The sequence below is a fragment of the Mesocricetus auratus genome, unplaced genomic scaffold, assembly GCF_017639785.1.
Source record: "Mesocricetus auratus isolate SY011 unplaced genomic scaffold, BCM_Maur_2.0 Super-Scaffold_100021, whole genome shotgun sequence".
NCBI lineage: Eukaryota > Metazoa > Chordata > Mammalia > Rodentia > Cricetidae > Mesocricetus > Mesocricetus auratus.
The window spans coordinates 7557859-7563742 of record NW_024429202.1 but is presented as its reverse complement, the minus strand read 5'-3'; the positions used below and the strand labels follow the sequence as shown (position 1 = coordinate 7563742).

General features: G+C 47.4%; 1 non-coding gene across 1 annotated transcript; it reads right to left on the bottom strand.

Moving 5' to 3' along the window:
- Positions 1-4671: 4671 nt before the first annotated feature.
- LOC121133403 lies at positions 4672-4775 on the bottom strand. Its single transcript, XR_005870229.1, has one exon. It is a non-coding gene; the product is annotated as a U6 spliceosomal RNA (small nuclear RNA).
- Between the last annotated feature and the right edge of the window lie 1109 nt (positions 4776-5884).

Here is a 5884-nt window from a genome sequence, read left to right as displayed (position 1 = left end):
CGCGTCATCGGGGGCGGGGCCGGGGGGCGGGGCCTCGGGCTGAAGACCTGCTTATGGAGGGCGCAAGTGGCAATTTCCTCCTAGCCGGCTTCAGAGCCCTGGCGGGGAAGACAGAAGGAGGTGTCGGGAAGAGGGCACAACAGCGGGAAAGGGGAAAAGGCTAGTACTGTGGGGAAAATAGCGGACGCCGGTCAAACATACAGTAGGAGATGCCCCTCATCCAATGAAAAATACCAACACACACCGCCACCATCCCCACCTCCGACCCCGCCAGGCAGGGTCTCAATGGCTGGCCTGGAGCTACCTTTGTAGGACAGACTAACCTTGAACTCACAGAAATCCGCTTGCCTCTGCCTCCAGAGTGCCACACATGGCAAAGAAAAACGCCAGCTCTCATCCTGACAGAAGACAGGGCATGGCCCAGCTTCTGTACCTTCATCAAGCCTGTTACCCACATCCTCCAAAAGCCTAAATTATCCTGTTATCAGAGAATAGCAGTTCCTCCCCGCAGGAGGTCAATTTTTACTGTTTTTTTGAGGGGGTCATGTCTTCACATTGTAGGCTGACCCCAAATTCATTGTGTAGCCTAGGCAAGCCTCTTGCCTCACCTGGGATTACAGATGTGAGCCTCCACGTCCATTTTAAATTGTCACCTCTTCCAGGAAGCCTCTGATGCTCCTGGGCAGCTCTAACAAGTTGCAGACCTCCATTATGTACCATAACTATTTATTCATTTATCTTATGTGCACTAAAGTGCGTGCAGGAGCCTGCGGCAGTCAGAAAAGGATATTGAATCCCCGGGAACTGGAGTGACAGGCAGTGCCGAGCCACCACGTGGGTGCTAGGAGCTGAACTCGGGTCTTCTGCAAGGACAGCAAATGCTCTTAACAGCCGTGCCATCTCTCCAGTTCCATAATTATTGCTTACTTACTGTATCCCCTTGACACTAATGTTTCTTCCGGTCAAAAGGCAAATCTAAGTATATCTCCATTCCATAGCAGGTGCATGGGACACAATGCCTAGAGACTAGGAGGCAGGTTTTCCTGTGACGTGCTGAGCACACTCGTGCCTCAGAGTCTTCCAGTTTTCTGTGACTGGAATGTTCTCCTTTTAGGTAGTCTCTAACAGTAGTGTCCTTGTTCAAATGTCATCACATCAAAGAAGTCTTCCCCGGTCACTCGGCCACTCCCCTCCACTGTGCTCCATTTAACATTTGCTTTCATGGAGATTATCATTACCTAACGTCATGTTAAATATTTCTTTGCTTATTGGCCATTTGTCCTACTACAATGAAAACTCCAGAAGTTTTTTTTTCTCATTCAGCACTATGTTCTCAGTGTCCAAACAATTGCTTGCCAAAGTGGGTACTCAATAAATATTTGTCATTCTGTCATTCAATAAGTGATCTGGAAGTGAGTGACTGAGAGATTTTAGACTATCGTAGTTGAGGGGGGAAGTATTTAAAATACAGCAAAATAAGAAAAATCATGCACACCCAAGACATCACTGAGTGCTGGCAGGAATGGTAGCAAAGACAAGCCCAGGAAACATGAGATGCGAGCCAGCTAGAGTTCTGCATCTGCGCCTTCTGAAAAGATCCCAGGACAAGGAGAAGCCAGATAAAGGAAATAAGAAGGCTCCTGGCCAATGCATTTACTCAGATCTAAAGACAACAATCACCCCAAGCTCAGGTCCCTGTTGGCCAGATGCTTCCGGAGAAGCCGAAGCATCTGTCCCTCCATTAATTATCCAGTGCTCCTGTCTTCCTGTCTTCTCTGGTGACAGCCGGAACAATCGTCCCGGAATTCCATCTGCTCCCCCTGTGTGGATCCCCTCTGCAGTTCATCAACATTTCATGGCACAGAGGTATCCTGTTTCCCTGAGCTCAAGACGGAAGTTGGGTCTGTTCCTCCCCCATCATTACAAACAAAACCTCTAGAGGGAGATCCCATATCTTCTCTTTTCATTTTATTTATTTATGATTTATTGAGACAGGGTCTCACTACACAGCTCTGACTATCCTGGAACTAGCTATGTAGACCAGCTTGGCCTCAAACTCCCATCTAGAGTCCTATATTCATTCTATTTCCCATCCCTCCATACTCTTTTTTTTTTTTTTTGGCTTTTCAAGACAGGGCTTCTCTGTGTAGCTTTGGAGCCTGTCCTCAAATTCACTCTGTAGACCAGACTGGCCTCGAACTCACAGAGATCCACCTGCCTCTGCCTCCCAAGTGCTAGGATTAAAGGCATGCACTATCAACGCCCAGCCTCCCATGTTCTTCTACCACATATTTTTTTTTAAAACAAATAAGATTACATTGACTAAATTAATCACATTTTTAAAATGAAACTCTAAATAAAGGCAAATTAACTTGTATAGCTGGGTATGGTAGCAAAAACACAGTTTTCAAATGGAATAAGAATATTTTTTAATTTGGTCTAGCAGTGGTGGCACACGCCTTTAATCCCAACACTGAGGAAGCAGAGGATCTCTGAGTGCAAGGCCAGCCTGGTCTACAGATCGAGTTCCAGGACAGCCACAGATACACAAGCTCAGCTTTCAAAGTCTTGAGGCTGTAGTGCCCTCCTTTGTGATTTTGACCGGACACACAGAACCTGAATTAATCCAGCTCCCTATCTACACAACAGTTATGAAGATTATTTCAGAACCTATGGCCACACCACTGTAGAGGGAGGTAGAGACAGGAGGACAGGAGTTGAAGATCATCTTAGGCTGATAGGGAGTTTAAGATGAGCTTGAACTACATGAGCCCCTTTCTAAAAAACAGCCAGCAACACAAAGAGAATTTCAAAACTTCAAAGGGTAATGAGGCTTAGTTCCCTATCCCCTCTCGTAATGAAATCCATAGCCACCATTCTGGTGGATAGAGTTTTGCTACATGTACTGTCTGTTTCCCATCTTAGGACATTGAGTCTGATGGAAGCCTAAGAAATATAATTTGAGCTGGGTATGGTGGTAAATGCAGTATTTCAGAGGCTGAGCCAAGATCACTTCCAGTTGAAGGCCAGCCTGAGCTACAGAATGAGACTCTATCTCAAAACAAAGCAAACAAAAGAAAGGAAGAAAAGGCAAGCATTCCTTGGGGAACCCATCCCCTGCTTGGGTGCAGCTTCCCTTAATGACTGTCTTAGAGAAGCCCACACCCATGTTCTTGGCTGTGTTTTATGCTTTTCTGACCACCTCTCTTTCCCTTAACTCTTATGCTCAAGAATATATTAAAATATATTTGTTAAGGGCTGAAGAAATGGCTCCTGCAGAGGACCCGAGTTAATTTAGTTTCCAGTAACCATGTCAGGTGGTCAGAACCACCTGTAACTCCAGTTCAGGGGGATTTGGCAGCTCTGACTTCCGTGGGTGCCTACATGCACAAGCTCGCACAGAGACATCTTAGCCACAAATGGGGAACGATAGCTTGACTTGGACTTCAGCTCTTGAGCAGCTGGCTCTGCTACTGTGAGGTAGGACAGAAGAGGGTGGGTAACAGGAGCAGCCGGGGAAGGGAACATTTGTTGCAGGTCCCAAAGGCCTCTCTGCTGGACGAATGACCTGTGGAAGACGTACTGAGATGCATGTCTCAGCACCAGCTCAGTCCACTCCAGGGCAGTGGGGCACAACATTTGGGGGTGTGTCAAAGGACCCTTTCACAGGGGTTGAATATCAAATATCAGAAGTTTACATTACAATCCATAACAGTATCAAAATTACAGTTGTGCAGCAGCAATGAAAACAATCTTGTGGTTGGGGGCCACTGCAACGCGAGGAACTGTATTTAAGGGTGGAATATCAGGAAGGTTGAGAACCACTGCTCTGGGGCCTCCGCTGGGCTGGCTAGAACTCACGTAGAGAAAAACAAGACAGCACGAGCAGATAATTGCCCCAAGTTGGTGAGAACAAGGGCCAGATCCACATGCCCTCAGGACTCCATGAGGTCCAGAGCCCGCAGGTGCATCTGGAATGTGTGGGTGCCTATGTGCGTAAATAAGGGCTAGACTAGAGGTGTGGTTCACCTGGTAGATGGCTTGCATAGCAGGCACAAGGCACTGGGCTCAACCCCCAGACTGCGGAAGCAAACCAGGCATGGTGTCCAGTGCTTGTAATCCCAGGACGGGGAGGCAGGAGTATCAGAGGTTCAGTTTACCCTCAGCTACATAGCCAGTTGGAGGACAACCTGGGTTGTATAAGACTCAGCCTCAGAAAACAAAACAAGTAAGTAATACTCACTGGGCATCTGGCACTGAGCTGGTCACTCCCAACCAAAGCATTTACTAACTTGTAAGACTCTGACAGCAAAAGAGGAGAAACATTCATGGGTAGGTCAATGCATGAGAGAATAAATGAGTGACGCCTTCCTTATTGTTTGTATTTGGAGCTCATTCGGTCACTAATGGACAAGACATTTTCTGTGGAGCTTAAGAAAGAGGCAAGAAACTTGAGAAGCCTCCTCTCAGGTGGGAGTGGGGAGAAAACACATGCTTAGAGAAGTGGGGGCCTCCTGAAGGCTAGGAGTTCTAGAGAAGTATACCTTCTGTCCAGGTCTGGGGTCAAAGCCAGAAATGAGCCAGATTTGACTAGTGACCACCACTCCGAAGGAAGACCTTAGCATCCCAAAGTCATCTGGTTGTCAGAAAACTCTATTCCCAGGTCCTCCAAAGAACAGTCACCAAACCACAAATTTGCATGTCCTCCTTGAGTAGGGACCAAGAAAATCTCTGTATCATTCAAATTTTAGTATATGTGCTGTAGAAGTGAGCACATTTAGTCATATACTGAACAGCAGAAATTCAAGCCAAGAGTTGATGGCCAACAGCCAGGGTGCTGCTACCACCAGCTGAACCTGTCACTTTCCCCAGGCATAGGTCAGCGGTAAAAAGGTCTCGGGAGCCGACTGCCTGGGTTCATATGCCAGTTGTGGCCTCCACCTAGCTGCATGACCACCGACAAATGACTGAAGCTCCCATGTCCGTCTCCACATCTGTAAAAGCAGACTAAGCACAGTGTCTACCCCGCAGAGTTGTAAGTCAAATGACTTCATGCACTGTCTTAGCTTTTTCCTGTTGCTGTGATGAATGACCCTGGAAAAGACAGCTTAAAGGAGAAAGGAATTGTTTTGGCTCACAGTTTCAGGTTGGAGATCATCATGGCAGGAAAATCACGGCAGTAGGGGCTTGAAGGAGGCGGTCACATTGCATCCACACTCAGGAAGCAGAGAGCTTATGTTCATCTAGCTTCTCCAAGCCTGAGGAATGGTGCCACCCATTTTTTTTCCAAGACAGGGTTTCTTTGTGTAGCCCTGGATGTCCTGGAACTCACTCTGTAGACCAGGCTGGCCTCAAACTCAGAGATCCACCTGCCTCTGCCTCCTGAGTGCTGGGATTATAGGTGTGCACCATCACTGGGGCTGAAGAGATGGCTCAGCGGTTAAGAGCACTCGCTGCTCCTCCAGAGGACCTGGGTTCACTAGGGGTGATAGTGAGTGGAGCTATTCTCTTTTCCACCCTTGATTCCTGGATCCACTGAGACTGGCTATGAGAGAAACCATATCAAATATTGGACAGTGATTTGAAGCATATACCACTTTCTAGAGAACCTTGCCCAGCCCTCCAGGCTGCTGCCACCTAATTGGCACTGTAGACATGTCTTCAGAAGGTCATTCCATCTTGCCATCAGGCTGCTTCAGGATAGTGGGGAACGTGGTAAGACCAGTGGATTCCATGATCACGGGTCACTGTTGCACTTCTCTGGCTGTAAAGTGAGCTCCTTGGTTAGAAGAATACTGTGTGGAATACCATGTCAGTGGATCAGACATTCTCTAAGTCCACAGATGGTGATTTTGGCAGAGCATTGTGTGCAGAAAAGGCAAAT